The following is an 18545-nucleotide window of genomic DNA, read 5'->3' as shown; positions in this document are numbered from 1 at the left end:
TGCAAAAGACCGTGTCTGTTCCTAATGTTTCATTTCTCTCTCTACCTCTTTGTCAGCAACGATTAGTTCACAGAGATTTGTACACGCGCGAAAACAGCTCAACATCGTCATACTACCACTGAAAGTATCTATAATACACATACGAATCCATCTCGCCCGCTGCTATAAGCAGCCGCTGCCAATGTGATTGGCGGGCAGCCTTCTTAAATTAGATAGAGACACTGTCTGGCTATTTAAAAAATGAGTTTTTCGTTGCACAGTAATGTGCTGCTTATTGTGCAACTTCATTTTAACGCCGCGAGTTTTAGCAGCCTTGTGACATCGCGTAACAAGCAGGTGATTTTATGGCACGTCGAAATTTTTTGACGAATGGCGAAGAACTAATGAAAAACAATACGCCATATTGAAAACAGTTAATTGTTATTTATTTTTACGCTTAGAATAACAGAGAGCTGAGCTAGTTGGTACGTATTCATTCTAAAAAGAGACAGGGCGTGCAAACACGGACACAAGAAAGATCAGGACACCACGAACGCCGACTAACAACTGAAGAGACGCACAACGGCTGAAAAGAAAGAAGGCACGAAAACTTATCTGCGCATGCCCATGCAACCGGCGAACCTATCTATCTATCTATCTATCTATCTATCTATCTATCTATCTATCTATCTTGCCGTACGAGTGTGGTGTATAAGGTCCCTTTCAGCTGCGGCCGCTTCTACATAGGACAAACGGGCCGATGCATTAACCAGAGATTGTTGGAACATAAGAGATCGCTAACCGGAGGCTCACCTTCTAATCTATCTTTACATTGTCGAGATTGTAAGTCCACGCCAAAATTCTATGAATGCGCAGTGTTGTACCGTCATAGAAATGAAGAAACGCGCCTGATGATTGAAGCATGGCATATCGAGAAAAGTGGTAGCGCATGCGTGAGTCAACCGTCGATTGACTTGCATAAAGATGAAATCAAATGCCTTAACAGTTATCTTCCACGTAGACCGCCACGCGTGCCGGATTGATAGATATAGGTTCGCCGGTTGCATGGGCATGCGCAGATAACTTTTCGTGCATTCTTTCTTTTCAGCCGTTGTGCGTCTCTTCAGTTGTTAGTCGGCGTTTGTGGTGTCCTGATCTCTTTCTTGTGTCCGTGTTTGCACGCCCTGTCTCTTTTTAGAATGAATTATTTTTACGCAGTCATGCGTAAGTGGTAATTACGCGGTGGTTCACTTACGCGTCATGTTGTTGCGTCGTTTTACGAGCAGGTGCTCTGAGCATAATCCCGAAACTTTCGACCAATCATTAACAGCTAACGAAATATACGGAAGGAAACAATGCGGGGTAGTTTAATGTTATAATCGTCCACATTTTTCAAGGAAAATTTCAGCTTACACAGTTTACGTAGGCTGTTTACTTGGAGGAACCGGAGCGGAGGATTCCGTCCACCCCCCACCCAAGCTGGGAAAAGTAGGAGGGCAAGGAACGACACCTAGTATATAAATTCCTAGTCATTTATAATCTTATAACTATATACAACCAGCCCAATGTGGTTTACTTAAGTATTATTCGAACTGAACATCAGCTTCTTCTTTAGAAAGACTTCATATTAGAGCGCTCTAACAGCAAATAATTTATCACACGGCTTATCCTGAAGACTTCTGCGATCTACCTTGCTTTGTCAGCCGCATGTTTTGTTTAATAAGTGATAATTTAAGGTACTATAGTCGGGTACAACTTTAGAAGACAGGAGAGGCCTCGCCCAGATGACCAAGGCGCAGCAGCCAATTGCCTCCGCGACTTTAGAAATAGCCCCTGCGTCGGCGGCGTCACCGGCCGTCCGGCTCATGACGTCACCCGAAGTACGCGCCTATAGGTGGAGGCTCGTGTGCATCCGCCTTTGAGGGAAAATGCCGCTGCCTTCTAAAGTTGTGCCTGACTATAAAGTCATAGCAGGTTCTTCGTACTCATCGTATTTACGACGCCAAACTGAGACTGTGAAGTTTGCAGATGCAATGGTCAGATGAAGAACAGGTTAAATGTGGCTGCATTTCTTAAACTTCATGGTAATATTTACAAAACGCTCTTCCAAACTGCTGTGTTGTCGCGGTATAGGGCCGCCCAGCCCGCACAATCTGTTTGTGCAGATTCTTCCTTGATGTAAAGCAAACAGTCTTGAAAAGCAAGTCATCTGATCAGCTCTATGAATATAAAAATTACCTATATATATATATATATATATATATATATATATATATATATATATATATATATATATATATATATATATATATATATATATATCGGACGCGTTATTCGAAGGTCGCAGGTTCGGTCCCTGCCGGCGGCAAGTTATCTTTTCGTCCACTTTACTTTCTTCACATTTATATTCTAAATGCTACAGATAACACCCCCTATACATTCCTTGGCGTTATTGTCTGGTAGTTTTCATTAATATTGTGTTTAACAAAGCAAACGAGCCCTTAAGAGCCATCTTCTTTCCTTCATATATATATATATATATATATATATATATACGGCGGGCAGAGTGAGCGACGCCAGCCCCCCCACTCGCGAAAGAGTTGGTACGCCACTGCTTGCATAATCCAGGCACGTATAGCGGCGTTAACTACATTTACCCAACCAATACTTCGGAACGGCTACATCTGTTGCGTACTGGCAGCCTCAGTGCGTCATTGGTATGCGCGGCGAATTCGCCTTGCGAGGACGACGTGTACAACGTATAGGTTTCAGAAGGCTTCATGTAGAGCGGCACATTAACGTTCGACATCACACATGTCCTTTACAAACGTGTCCTAACATCTCCTAAACAACATATAATTTAAAGAAAGGATACCAAGAGCTAGAGACGGCTAGTGCGAATGCTTAAAGCACGTCGTATGGCAAGCAAGCGCTCTCTTTGCGAAGCGTCGTCTGCTACGCAGGAGCAAAGTAGGTGGCCCCATGCTCAAAAAGAGAGGGCGAAGGAAAGGAGAACGAGGAGGAACGCGAGCGGAGGAGGAAAGTATCGCTACTTTACGAAGTTTCAGGGGATTTAGGTTGCACCTCTTGATAGCAGCTTTATTCGCGCAGGTGTCAAAAAGGTTCACTAGACAGGTTAACCACATTGGTGACATCGGTGCTATTCTGAGGAGATTCACGGGAGGTTTCAGTTTTATTTATATACTTTGTGGAAGGATCACAGGCGGGACTGCTCGATGCCGGTGACGCGCCATGACGCTTCAATTCCTTTTCCTTTTTTCCCTGAATTGTCCATCGCTTTCGCTCGTCGTATTTGGCAAGCTCTTCAGTTTATAACTGCGTCAAACTCGACCTATTTAGCCTCGCCTCTTCACTTTAAAGCTCCGCCTCCCTACGTGTGCTGTGCTGTATGAAGACCCGCCTAAGCTTAAGAGATGCATCTTATAAGATATTGTTCGACTGCTGCTATTAATTTTATCAAGGGTACCCATTGCAGATTGCAATTGAATTCTTAGACCCTTTGGTGTGAAGCCCAATGAGACATAGGTTTGTACGTTTCAAGCGTTCATTTGAAATCTCACGTGCTTGTCAATTGCCTTCCTTAAGGCCATACATTCGCGAAACCGACATGTGCTGAAGCGGGTCGTACCTAATGTGTTGATCAGTCAGTCATATACGTGGAGAAGCAATGACACCGGCAGTCTCCGCGAGGCCGCGAGTTGTGTCGTAGGGGCTGTTGCTCCTAGGTTCAATGCGGGGCCCCCGTCGGCACTCGTTGCGATGGTCGCCGGTTGCGGCTCCAGTTTGCTTCGTGGATGCTGGGGAAATCACCACGGGACGGAAAATATATATGAGTGTGCGTGAGAAGAGAAGAAAGTGAGAGCTGTTGCCTCCGCCCCACTTGTGAAGTATCTTTACGCCGCTGGGTATCAAATGTACTTGAGGTATATCTTCAGTGGTTTCTGGCAGAGAATACTGCTTCGCGTTTTAGGAACGACACCGAATAAAAAACTATGGAAAAGGGACATACCGGATAGTATTGATAATTAACAACTTCAGGAGCACCTTCTTGAGTTATATGCATTGATAGGAGTACGTGTTGGCCTTGCCAGATTTTGAAATCATACCAGCGCGCTGCAAAGAAAGAATGCTAGTGTCAGAAATAAATACATATATCTTTAGGCATCAGCTTTTATAGTTTGTACTTACATTTCCGAGTAAAAATGTTAGAAGTATGTATTTGTTTTACAGAAGACCTGTCTCTGACTAGGACCTGGGAATAAATGTGTCCAATATGTTGAAGAACACCAGGCGCACAGCGTCGTCATGGCATCTCTCGGAGGATGTGCGAACCTGCGCGTGGATTGTGCGTCACGGGTTTGGTGTGACCATACACTCGCCGCATGATGAGAGAGGCGGGACAATGCTGCGCACCCTAGGGTGCCTTGATGTGTGTCGCGCACTTAAGCACCTTTATGTTTCCATCTAGAGCGCCACAGGCAACAGGAAAGTGAGTCCAATCCATATTAATAATAATAATATGTAGGGTGTAACGTCCCGAAACCACGATATGATTATGAGAGACGCCGTAGTGGAGGGCTTCGGAAATTTTGAACACCTGGCGTTCTTAAACGTGCACCTAAACCTAAGTACACGGGCCTCAAACATTTTCGCCTCCATCAAAAATGCAGCCGCCGCGGCCGGGATTCGATCCCGCGACCTTCGGGTCAGCAGTCGAGCGCCATAACCACTAGACCACCGTGGCGGCCCGCCCGGCTCGAACGAAATCGAAGTCACCAAGCTAAATGACTAGCAAAGATCGGGCGAACGACGTTAGCGCAGACTAATTGCACGCGAAGGTCCTCATTATAACGATGCCGAAAATGCCCGTCGGCGAGTTGGTTACGATCCACACAAGCGTGTCACAGGAGCTTAGGTAATATTTCAGCGGGATTTGGTCCAGTATCTGGGATACTCCTGCGGAATTTGTGATCATGTGTATCACCATGTGCGAATCCCAGCAAGCGTCGGTTGTGCGGGACGTGTCGCCACTCGTTGCTTATGGGAGTTGTGCCCTGGTTTGCTACCACCACAATCCACGTGAATCCACCAGCACGGGAGCACCTCCCGAACATAAATGTCGTCGAGGGCAGGCTGGTGTCACCACGCCTTTTGTTCATGTGCATGAACCACGGTAGTGACCAGTATGGTACCAAGAGGCAACTGACGGCGTTGCTGCGGGAATGGTATGCTGTGGTAGAAAATTTCAAATATAATATAATCTGACAAACAGCTTTGTGGTCTTTTATCTTGACATAGTGGCAGGCCTATGCATTCATTTGACATGCCTGACTTCGCAGTCAGGCAACTGGGGCATTGACTTTCCGCAAGAGAGATTTAATGAAGGCATGCCATCAAATTCTTCTCGAGTCAATGGCCATCCCAAAGGCCACACTATTCAGACTTTTCGAGCGCGTTCCCACGCCGTTCGGGATAAACCTCCGCAACTGTGTTCGTGCGTTCTAGGTGTTTATGAACGTGAACATCGGTGGACGTCCATCCGTCTTTGTAAGCCTGGGTGACCTCCTGGTGGCTATGGTTCCCCCAGCAGCGTCACACACACTTGCGCTTGGTATTTCCTGGGCTTCAGTACCACCCGCAACTCCTCAACGAATCCTGCATACTGTTTTTGGTGTTAACAACACTGAGTTCCCCGGACGCCGCGTGCCCCTGAGGGAAGCAGACCGCTAAAATAAAAAGCTGAAGCCGTGCGTGAATTCTAAGCCAAAGTCACTTCTAAAGTTTCATCAGTTGCTTGTTCTGCTCAATTTCCATCGCCGTTTTTTTTTCTTTTCGCAGTAGCAGATGAATTACTGTACAGCTTGACATAGAGTGTGAACAACACTGAATATCCATCCACTGTATTGTCCCAGATTTCTGACTGGCAAGAGTCCTTCCAAGCACCCGAAAGCTGCATCGGCAAATGCCACTGCGGTGTATCATCTGAAAGTTTCACAAGTGCACCTTACCACGCTGTCTAGTGCGTCTCCCCGAACCACGTCACATTTCCAGCACAACTTATTGTTCCTCTCGTGTTTAACTCCCGGAAGCTGAGCCGTCCACGAGCGTCCACAGCACATTCGATCCTGAGGCACTGATGAGATGATGGGCGTTCGGCATTTGCGATGCATACTGGAAGGAGCAAGTTTTCGCGTTCTCGCGGTCACGTGGCATTGACCTACACTTTTCTTGGTAATCAAAATATTACAAAAGAAACACGGTACGTCAATTCCACGCCCTAGCTCGTGGTGGACACTTGATACATTGCAGTCCCTGTCTAGAGTGTACTAGAACAGGGGAGTGCTCGGAACGGCCGTAGCACCAATGTACAGAAAGTGAAGCCCAAACAGGGTCAATCCACCTGCAGCGCTGCGATCGGTAGTCTGCAATGTGTCGCCGTTTAAGAGTTGCGCGCGGCTCCGCCAAAGTGGTGCAGAAGTAGAATGCCCACTTCCCACTCGAAAGGTCCGGGTTCGAATCGCAGCTGTAGGTGGTGGGTTTTTATTCTTAGTGTCATAATTTATAGCTGTGTTGGTATTCCTTTGTTTCTTAAAACTAGCTTCTGTTGTTATGTATTGCTACAAAAAGTAACGTAAAATGTGAAATCTCGTTTAGAGTCTCGTATTTTCCAAAAATCTCGGAGGCCATACTTTACGTTTTTGTTCAATCCCGGGCGATGGCGCTGCAAATAACTGCGCTCACTGTCAAATTTCTTCTATTTTAATACTAATTTTGCGCTACTTTTTGTACCGACAGGTAGAAACTGAAGCTAGTAATATGAAACAAAGAAAAACCAATACAGCTATGAAAGGTGACAGTAAGAATAAAAAACCCACCATCTACAGCTGCGATTCGAACTCCGGCCTTTTGAGTGGGAAAGGGGCATTCTACCCCTGCACCACTTCGACGGGGCCGCGCGCAACTCTTAAACGACGACACATTGCAGACTACCGATCGCAGCGCTGCAAGCGGATTGACCCTGTTTGGGCTTCACTTTTCGAAGCTCGTTCCGAGCACTCCCCTGTTCTAGTACACTCTACCCTGTCAATTCCACGGCAGCTGCGTTCTTCCATGTAGGCATAATATCCACGGCGATACCTGATATCGATTAATTGCCACGGAGCCGCTGACAACCGTCATGATACAGTACCTCTAGTCCTGCTCTACTTGGCTAGCGCTGTCCGACATCCGCTTCACTTTCCTTCAAGCGTCATCACTTGTCCATATGCCTTTTTGCGCGAAACAACTCGACAAGAAAGCACATGACAAAGCGCTCCTCTCTAGTTACATCATTTATTGCGTCACTCCACTCTTTATACCAGCCAGATACGGGAAAGACATGCGCAGTGCACACCAAGCGCAGCAACAAGCAGAGCTTGAACCGAGGGAACACTAATAGCGCATCCAAAAAAAGAAAATTTGGTACCAAACGAGGTGAAAGAAGGAACACTCATGCACTGCGAACCCAATGACTGTTTCAGAAATGCTCGCGGTCACTCTCGGGCGGTGGTGTCACGGGTCTTTAAAATAGTGGTCAGTCTAAACAAAGCTTGACGTGTGCACTTGTTGCAGTGTTTAGCTAAATCGGAGCCTGTACCAGTCGGCAGGGATCAGTGGCGTAGAAAGGGGGTGGCACACTGGGCCTATGCCCCCCCCCCCCCGACATTTTGTTTTGCCATGGCATACAGAGCAAAAAATGACATCGATCAATGCAAATACCAATACGCCTGACGAGCATTGAGTTTCTGGAGAGCAGAAAATGCTCTCGGATTTAGTACCTAGTGGTCACATTCGTAGCACGTCGGCAGGATAACCGGCGGTCATTAAGGGTAACTGACTGGATTGCAAGAGACGGCAAACGCGTGAGGGGGAGACAGAAAATTAGGTGGGTAGATGAGATTAGGAAGTTTGTAGGTGTAACGTGGCAGCAGAAAGCACAGGACCGGGTTGGTTGGCGGAACATGGCAGAGGCCTTTGCCCTGCAGTGGGCGTAGACAGGCTGATGACGATGATGATGATGATGGTCACAACTTAAGAACGTGAGCTACTCTGTAGCAATAGGACACAACTACCGGCCTCCTCTTCTGAGTATCACAGTTACACATCTGGCGCTTTCCTTTCAGCTTCTGAAGCAACACCTCCGAGAGCGATGTCACTATCACACTTGGGTAACGCGCATCCTGCAACCTTTTTAACTGCGCGTTAAAGCGCTCGTTCGTAGTGTGATGACACGAACACAATAAAGACGATTCTAGACACAACATAGCAATGGTGCGTTTCACAATCTTTGAGTGCGCAGACTCGTAAGGCAAAAGACCCTTACGTGCACGTGGCGAGTACATCCAGCAGGCGTGACCTCCTTGCACGGAAAATTGTAGATCAAGAAACTGCAGTTTACCGTACCTTGTGAGCCCATGTGTGAAAGTTAAAGCCTTGCCATTGTGGCAGCCTACAGAGCCTTCCTGCTGTCAATTGAGAGTAACGCTTTTTCCTGTCTTCTTTCTTGTGGTGTCATTTCGCTCAAAAACAGCATATGGATTCACACCAACTGCGCCACCAGCGCACTGTGTTCAACTATATTTATTCTGCTGTGGGCCCTGATTTTTGTGTGTCTGCCTCATTTCCAGTACAGCGTGCCTGCCTATCACGCACAGCTCAGAACGTTGGCGCCAAGCCACACCAGACGTGGAAAAGCTTTATCATGTAAAATAGGTCAACTGGGAGCGACACTTACGGTCTATGGTTCCCTGGACAGTTTTTGGGCCCCATACGTCGTTGGCGCATGCCTGAAATATGAAAAATATTGTAATCACTATATCTGCCTTCTGTGTCTTTGTAGACGAGTCACAGATACACGTGTGCGCCGGTCCCGAAATTGCCGGCGGCGGCGCGCCGGTGTTTTGACCTCCGGCGGCGGCGCGTGAACGGCGCGGGGTTCATCGGATCGGCGGCGGCGTGACACGGGGGGTGAGGTCGGGGGGTTGATTCAGCAGTTGATGGGGACAGAAATTAGTGCCTCAACTTTCGAAAACAATCTGTTTCAACGAAAAAGCGAAGCTGCGAACGCGATAGCAACGTGTCGTAATGTTACACTAGCTATGGCTAGCAACTAACTTTTCTATCCGGTCTCGCATAACCCTACAAAACGCTGGTGTATTGGAATGCGGCCGCTGCCGTGAGGGAAGCGGCTTTTGTGCAGTTTTTCGTATCAGTGGTGACAGCACGAAGCGGTGAGATCACAGCGGGTAGAAGGGTATACTAGCCGTTTGCTGATGTCTGCCGTGATAGCGCGTGCCAGCGCTCCCGACGGCGTCCTAATAGTGAACGTTGACACTTGCTATTCGAGCCACGCAGCCGCTCCCCTCTGTCCCGGCGTTCCTTTATGCTCTTTCGCCCAGCGAAAGACGGGCGGGGCGTTTCCCTTCCGGTTGCGGAGCAATCCACGGCACGCCTCGCACGCGCGCGGGCTGATGTTATCGCATGCGCCCTCCGTGCGATGGAGATGGCCAGCTTCTATGATATCTGCTTCAGCCGTGTTCCTCGCAAGTGCACGCCAGCCTTTTACTCGCTGGTAGAAAATCCGACGCACGGAGTGATGTTATCGATTTGGACTTTATACGGAACATGACGGGGACGGTGAAAACCTGTCCAGAGGGTATATGTAACTACTATCGCAATAAAAAAAATACAGAAAAACCGTGGATTTGAGCTCGCCTTTTTTCTGGAGAGCTGCGTTTTCTCCGCTGTAAAGAGTTCGTCCATTGGAAGAATCAGATAATCCGGCGCCTCCGAATCAAATATACGCGTTTGTTGGCTGCACCCTGTTATCTCCGCTTGCGCAGTCGCAAACTCACAAAATAGAGGGAAACCAGTTCGTCGCGCACGATGGTCGCGCGAGACAAGGAAGAATGGGTGGGTGACTCCATGGCAAAGCAGCCTGAGAGACAATTCTCACGTGATATTTCTCGTATATGGACCAATCGAGAGCATGTACCCCAATGATGCCACGTGAATCACCGTTCTGACGTCACTAAGTGCGCCAAAAAAACGAGAAACGCCGAGAGAGAATAGCGCGCTCGTTCTTTAACGGCGAAGCTGTTGAAGCTTGGCGTAAAGTGACTGACCGTGCCCGAAAACTATCGTCATCACGAACGGGTATGTACCACAGAACTGAGGCAAATCCCACTACGGCGTGGTCTGTAGTAACCCTGATATGTGAAAGAACGTGTACAGATAGAGGGAGATAAAGAAAGAAAGAGAACGAACAGAAAGACGGAAAGAAAGATATAAAGAAAGAGAAAGGGAAAATTTCTCACGAGATTGCATTCGAACCCGCGTGGCCTCGATCCGAACGCGAGCGTTTTACCACTCGGCTATGCAGGAGCGCTAGCAGAGCATAGCATAGCCTTGTGTAGTATAGCGCAACAAGGGGGTGGGAAAGGAAAGTGAGGAGGAGGGAAGAGAGTAGAGCGTAGCACAGAAATCATGAGAAATGGAGAAATAGAACGAAAGAAATGCAGAACGAAAAGGAGAGACAGAAAGAACATCAAGGAAAGAGAGAGAAAGATGTAGATAGAGAAAAAACATAGAAAGAGGAAGCAAGCATAGCGTCGTCTAGTGACCAGATACCGCACTACCTGCCAAGCCGCGCACGCGAAGTAGCTAAGCCAAGCATCTAGCTGCGCCCGATCGTGTCCATAAATTTATGGGGCGTCCGAAGAAAGTGCGTACTCCCGAGGAGGAAGCCGCGCATCTAGAAGCTAGACGTTTCGGTCGACGGGGAGTAAGAAAGTGGCGACGGGTCCGTGCTTCGCAGTGCTAAGCTTTGTGCGACTTAGTGCAAGCTTCCCGCATTTTTCGTATTTTGGGAGGCCATTTTGGGGCCCTTTAAAAAGGCAGGGCGTGCAAATACGGACACAAGGCAGTAGTCAAGACTCCATACGCGCCGCTAACAACTGAAAATTTACACAGCGGCGCAAAAGAAGGGAGATACAAATTATAATCTCTGCATTCCCAGGCAAGAGGCGATACCTCTCAGTCAGGTGCGCGTAGTGGTCTACGTGAGATATAACTGTCCACTCTCTTGACTTCTCTCGCGTGTCCGTGTTTGCACGTCCTGTCTTTTTAACACAAATACTTAACAACTAGCTCAGCTATCTCTTTGTTTTTTTTTCTCTACGGTTGAAGCGCACTCCGTCCCTCTCACTTGTGTCGAGAATTGTGAAAGCTTCGTGACGTCCAAATGATGTTGCACAAGAAAACCGGAAACTGAGCGTGCGCTGCTCGCCGAGCTCCGGCCAGTCAGCGTCGTCTGAAATGGACAGTCCATTACATAGACACATAGCGAAAAGCTCCCCCGGTGAAGTGATGTATTTTATGTCCCGATTGCCCGTTCGGATTAAAAGAAAATGCTAACGGCGGCTCGCCGCAATTATTGTGCGGCGGCGGCGTTATCACTCCCGGGACTTCGGCGGTGGCGCGAGCGGCATGAGCAGAAGAGGCGGCGACGGCGGCGCGGCGGCGCACACGTCAAGTCACAGCACATGCGCACAGTACAATAAGTACTGCCCTACAGTAGTTTCACGTAGCTATAACTACAATGATTAAAGCCACATCACGGGTCAGGAGTAACAAAGAGAGGATTCTTTTTCAGAAAAAAATCACAGCATATCCACGGAGTGAATGATGATGAGTGGGCGAAGCTGCGGAGGTTCATCGGTAAACCGTGAATCTTCCGTGAATTCTGCCCAGTACATCATCACCGACGTGAGATCGGGCGCGTTTATACTAAAGATTCGATGAGAGTTATGACGACTTGCATCTCACTTTAATTTTACATGTACGCTGTGAATTTTCATTGTTTAGAAAACCATTGCTTTAGAAAACATCTGGCGTCTTTCGTTCAGCAGCTGGCGTCTTTTCGTTTTGTTATAGAAACATCTGGCTTCTTTTCGTTTTGCTTTTAGAAAACGTCTGGCGCCTTTCGTTGGTTTATTTCATCAATCAACGGCATTTTGAACAAAATTTTTATTGTTTAATCACGCACAGGAGAAATCTCACCAGGCACTACCTTGGAGGTAAAGAATGGCTGCTAATGGGAATGAGAGACAGAAGAAGTCGGCTTTTAGCTAACACTTGCACTTCTACTTCTACTAACGTTTCCTACTGGAACATGCCAATGGCTGCTAATGGGGAATGAGAGACAGAAGAATTCGGCTTTTAGTTAACGCGCACGCCGCGAATTTTTTATCGTTCAACAACGCACAGGAGAAATCTCCCACCGGCACCACCTTGGAGGTCAAGATCTGGTACTAGCGTTAAGACTGGTTACACACTACGACGAGGACGAACGGGTGCCGCTTTAAGGAGCTTCGCCCCTAAAAAGCCACAGTTTCGGCCGCAAGGGCGAAGCAATGAATGCGATAGCAAGAACAGCGGCCTGTGATGGACGCGCTGCTTCATATCTGCCCCGTGGCAGCAACCACCGCGCGAGCAGACAGCGGAAGGGCAAGGTTCTCCCTGCGCGAATATTAGAAGCGAGCGATCTGGCCGACGACTTTTAAATGCGCCCGTTGCGCTTCTCGCGCCACCTCGCTCGTAATAAAGAAACGCTTATAAGCGCCTGCCGTCTCTGAGTCCTGCCAGCGGTGAAGGGTGTGTATATAACGCTCGCCGTTAGCTACCTGAAGTATCTGCGCTTTGTGGCGTAGTGGCTAGCGCCACTCGCTGCGGGTCGAGAGGTTGCTGGTTCGATTGCGCGCTTCGGAAGCATTTTTCTGAATTATTTTTCTTTCGGGCTTTACATATATATATATATATATATATATATATATATATATATATATATATATATATATATATATATATTGCCACGCCCACTTCTTGTCTTGTTTTGATGTATTCGGGCTTGATTTTGCGCCCCCCCTCTAGGTGACTAGGGGGGGGTCATGTATGGGGCAGATTCTTGCGCCCCCCCTCTTAGGTTATTAGGGGGGCCGCCCCCCCTGCCCCCCCCTGTGCGCACGCCTATGCCGGCAGGGACGGTTATCAACGCTCGGCGCTGTCCGCGAAGCAGTGTTCGAGAAGCTTCGCGATAGTAGTAGATCGTTTTGTTAAGATTGCGCCCCGCACGCGAATGTTCCAGCTTTGTCTAGAGATAACGCCGCCACCAGCGATATTGCTGGAAAGTTCGATAGCGAATGTATAAAAGCCGATGCGCTTGACCGCTTGTCAGTTGATCGACGGTCGACGCTCTGTTCGCCGCTATCAGTGTATTGCTTTTCAGTTTCCCGGCCACAAGTTCGGCCAAATAAAGAGTTTCATCTCTGACGCGCTGACTGCTGCCTTGGTCGACGTCACGACCACGTGACAATATATATATACATATATATATATAATATATATATATATATATATATATATAATATATATATGCTTATACGGTGCATGACAGCGGCGACGACGACGGCAAAAACCAACCGAGACTGCCCATATAATTGCTATCGCAATAAAAAAGGGGGAGGGGTGCTTCTAACCTCGCGGTGGACAGGGCCACGCATTCTGAACATGATGAATAATGTATATGAATCGTATCGTTAAAGCTCACAAAATCTCTGAGTTGTGTCAGATATCTTGAAATGCTTCAGAGTGCTCATATACAAGCAGACTCAGGGTTGACAAGGAATAATGTGCGAAAATCTTGTCATTTGTTCCGCCGACAGTGAAATCACGCCAGGCCTGCGTAAGCTCGCGGGGCGGCCTTGATAGAGCCTGCAGTATACTCTCTTAGTGCGCCTGCAAGTACAGTTGTGAGACTGGTTGGCTGTTCCTGAAATACTTGGCCCAACCCCTCCCCCCTCCCCGTGGGGTTTGGCCATGAATCGTATGGTGCCTTGAATAGGAAATTAATGTCATCAATGAACACAGTTTGAAATAATTAAGCGGTATCTCATAAATGATATAAACAGATAAAATTCAGAAAAAAAGACAACTCTTACTCTCGATCTCTTTATATATATTGGTATAGATAGTCCGCGCATTCAACGTATTTCATCATTCTCACTTGTACGTAGCCATCATCCTCCCTACTCTTTGTCTTTTTGGTGTTCTCAGCCGACGAAGACACTGCGCAATAAACGGCTCTGCTCGCCTAGTCTGGCAGCGTGGCCGAGTGTAATGAAGACAGCGGCGCTCGGGCATAGGTGCATGCTCGGCGAGGGCGACGACGAAAAAGACGAAGTAGAATAAGACGAGCCGCCCCGCAGCAAGGGTGCTGCCTCCGTTCTCTTCTTCCTTACAATACATATATATTGTAGCAAAGTTTAACAACTCTGTAATTGGTCGCCCTCTCCAACGCCTTCTAGTGGGTCCTGTCTAAAGAACGCCGCTTGTGCTGGGAGCCCGCGCTCCGTCTTGAATGTCGCCATTGGGCACCGTTGCCGCGTATCGTCCAATGAACACCTTTACAAATTGGTGGAGAGTGCGGTGCCCTCAAAACAACCTCGGTCCCCATTCGATGCCACTGGAGCTTCGATCTCGAAACCTGCCATCTACCATACCTCAAGACGCCGCCCAGCAAACGCCTCCCCCCGCAGCGACTACATGTCCCAGTGTCCCGCGTATCCGCGACCCACCTGTCTTCACTGGCGCCGATGGCTCCGACGTGGATGATTGGCTGGCCGTTTAGGAGAACGTGAGCGTACCCAAGAAATGGGACAAGGCTGGCAAGTTAAGCATCTTGCTATTCTACCTAGCGGTTTGCAAAGCTTGTGGTACAACAACCACGCCTCCGATTTTCCAACTTCATCCGATTTCAAGACCGCCAACATCGACGTTTTTGGCCACCCTGCAGTTCGTAAGCTACAAGCAGAACAGCGCTTACTCGAAAGAGCTCGGCATGCCGGTGAATCTTTCAGAAGTTATATCGAACATGTCCCCTACTTGTGTAAGAAAGCCAACTATACTATGTATGAGTCTGAAAAGATCCGGAACGTTATGAAAGGCATCGATGACGATGAATTCACCAGGCTGCTCGCCAAAACCCCTTGCACACTTGCCGAGGTCATAACGCTGTGCCTGAGCTAGGAGGAGCAGCACCGGCAGCCTTCGATGACCATTCGCTCTCCATAACGCGACGAAGAAATTGCTGCCTTCTCGGCAATATCTGACCAGGCCGCGTTGCTGGCTAAAGTATTAATTCGTGAGCGAGGAAATTACACGCCAGTTCTCTCTTCTGGCCTTTGCCCACCCGCCGCACGTTCAAACGTCGTCGACCACACTACCTCCTCTCCGCCGAGCGATTGAGCAGGAAATTGCGGAAGTCATGTCTCAGTACCATCAGCAACGTCTGGCTTCTGCGCCGCTGAGTTGCGCTCAAGTTGTCGCCACGACGTCCCAAGCAATCACTGCGGCTGACCCACTGAGTTACGCCGAAGCCGCCGCTATACCTCCGTCCATTGAAGCGGGTGTGCCGGCTGCGTACGCTGACGTCATTCCTAGGAGGCCACACTGCAGCCCACCATGCAGTCATTTCAGCAGCCGCTCCGTCAATCGCGTCCTCGCACATGCGTGGGACGTGCCGGCGAACCGATGCCGCACACCCGACAACCATCCCACCTGCTTTGCATGCGATTACGCTGGTCACGTGGCACGTCATTGCAATCGCGTTCATCCGCCTCGAGTTGTGTCACCAGCCAGTCCAGCCGCCCATTCTACGAACCACTTCCGCCTATGTCTCCGACGTCACGCCCAGCTCCATCTACTCCCCGCCCTCCGTCTCCACGACGTGGCTCACTGCCGCCGATGCGGCCACGTCCGATCACACGAGACTAGGAAAAGCAGTCGTCGCAGTCCACGAGGCAAGAGCTGCGACGCAAACTAACTGTGAAAGCACTAAGCGAAGCGCATCGAATGTACGAAACGTGTTTGTGGACGACGTTCGCGCATCTGCTTTTGTCGACACTGGAGCCGCCGTTCTCGTTATGGACGGCAAACTTCGCCGTTTGCAGCGAAACGCGACGACGCCACTGTCTGGGATGTCCCTCCATACAGCTAGCGCCTAAAGTTCTACGGCAGTACACGGAGCTCGCGTCATACTTCAGGAGGCTCTATACGACGTTGAGTTCATCATATTTGCTGCATGCTCTCAGGACGTCATCCTGGGATCCCGCTACGACGCTCTAAGTCCATAGCGCGCTAACGGAAATAGAACTCTCACCGTTCTCACATTTGATGCCGGCAGACAGTTCGTCGGTTTCGAGCAACCTACTCGTCAGCGACGATACCAAATTGCCTCCAAACTCGGCAACGGCAGTGTTAGTCTACTGCGCCGGCTTGCTGGTGCCATTTGCGACCGTGTAAGTCCCTCAGCACCGCTATTTTTGTTACTAATCCATCCCCGTACAATATTACGCTGGTGCAAGGGGAACGTCTCGGCAGAGTGGCACCCCTCGAAGACGCACAAGGTATGGACGCACACGAGGACACGCACTGCCCCAGTAACAGTACACTCAATACCGTTTCCACTACTGATTCGTCACCTGCTGATGGATTTAGTTCCTCCATTTCTGACAACCGAACGTGGGTCCAGCGTTCGAAGGTTTTGTGCTTCTTGGAAAAATTTCGCTGTTCTTTCGATGCCGCGCGAACATCTCTCGGCCGCATGTCCGCTGTCACGCTTCGCATCGACGCTGGCACCCAACCACCACTGCGGCAGCGTCCATGTCGCGTATCTCCCGCAGAGCGTCGTGTAATTAATGACCAAGTCGACGACATGCTTCGCCGCGATGGTATTCGATCGTCCAACAGCCCTTGAGCCTCTCCTGTTCTTGCGAAAAAGGACAGTTATGTGTGGTTCTGTGTGGACTACCGACTGCTTAGCAAGCTCACTCGCAAGGAGTTTATCCACTGCCGCGAACAGACGACGCGATTGGCAGTCTGCAAGGAGCAAAATTCTTTCCCTCTTTCGATTTGCGCTCAGGATATTGGCAAGTACTCATGGCTGATGACGCTGGACCGAAGACCGCCTTTGTCACGCCCGCCGGCTTGTGCGAATTCAACGTCATGACGTTTGGCCTGTGTAATGCACCCGCGACCTTCGAGCGCATGATGGACACCGTTCTGCGCAGCTTGAAATGGCACACGTGCTTGTGCTACCTCGCACTGTAGCAAAACAACTTGAGTGGATTTCTTACCATTGAGAAGGGGGCGTTCTCTTTAAAGTAATCCACACTTCACTGTGAGTATTTCTGGAGTGGCCCCCTTGGTAAGGAGAACCTTATCAATTCGCTCAAAACATGAACTTCACAATGGATCGTCACCCTGAGCTGCTCGAAGATCATCTGTTATGATAGCAGAGTACCTTGCTGCTTACCCATACTGGAAGTCATTTTATTGCATTCACTGTTGAAGCGCTCATGGGGCTAAATGACGCGCCGTCTTCGGGTTCTTTCTGAGCGTATTCTTCCTGATACTTCGTATATGACCATTCCTGGTCAGGATCGTGAGGCGCCAAGTTCCTGGTATATTCCCTATGATCACCTCGTCCAGGGAATGCCGCACGCATTTCACTAGCAGACGTCCTGAAAAATACGCTGAAAATAGCGTTATCCACGCTTCCGCGAGCTCTTGGGATTTTCCGTCCGCAAGGATGACGGGGCCGCTTCTTCCTTTCAAAACTATGTTGGGCACTAGGTTTCGCTGCACCACTGCAGAGTTGCTACCCAAGTGACGTAACACTTTTACTTCTCTTTCAAAAACCCGTCTGACCGATATCGGCGTATAACTATCCTTCGCAGTGGGATAACCTTTCTCTGGCTTCTCACCCTTACAAACGCTGGAATCTTCTCTATGGAGCCACTCTAGTACTCTTCCTTGCCTTGCGTTTTCTCCCGTTTAGCCAGAACCACTGCGCACGTAACTTGGTCCTTCCCAATCTTCTTACAGCTACTGCTCACCTGATGCCTAACGTTTTGACAAAAGTGACAAAAAAACTCTCTGCATTTTGCTCGGTATGAAGACGCGCCATGTCGGACCCGGGTGCACAGGAAGCATTAGATCGGCCATGCTTTTGACGGTTACATTCCCTGTCGACTTCACTCTGCTTTAGACGAGATTCCAAACGCTTCCCGAAATTGACCACGATTACTTTGTTGTGGGGCTTCCATGAAATGGTCCCATGACTCGGACATTTCTTTCAGGATTTTAAGGTTTCTCTCCTTTAGAAACACTGCTAGTTTGATGTGGCCGCTTCATCACCGTATTTTCAGCACCTACATACAGGTAATGGTGTAAAACAAGGCAGTGAAAAGTAGCAGTGACAAGATTGCGATGTAGAATCCCAACTCTAGATGCAGAGACCTCGTTTAGTGATCTCTCCTACATGCTCTTATTGCAATGAGGTCCTACATGCTCCTTTTGCAATTATCCTGCCGAACTCGGACGATGCCAGAACGCCTCGCGTCGTCTGCGCTGCGCCTTTGCGACATCAGCTGAGACGCCGCTGCCAA

The sequence above is a fragment of the Rhipicephalus sanguineus genome, chromosome 1 (genome assembly GCF_013339695.2).
Source record: "Rhipicephalus sanguineus isolate Rsan-2018 chromosome 1, BIME_Rsan_1.4, whole genome shotgun sequence".
NCBI lineage: Eukaryota > Metazoa > Arthropoda > Arachnida > Ixodida > Ixodidae > Rhipicephalus > Rhipicephalus sanguineus.
This window is presented reverse-complemented; position numbering follows the sequence as displayed.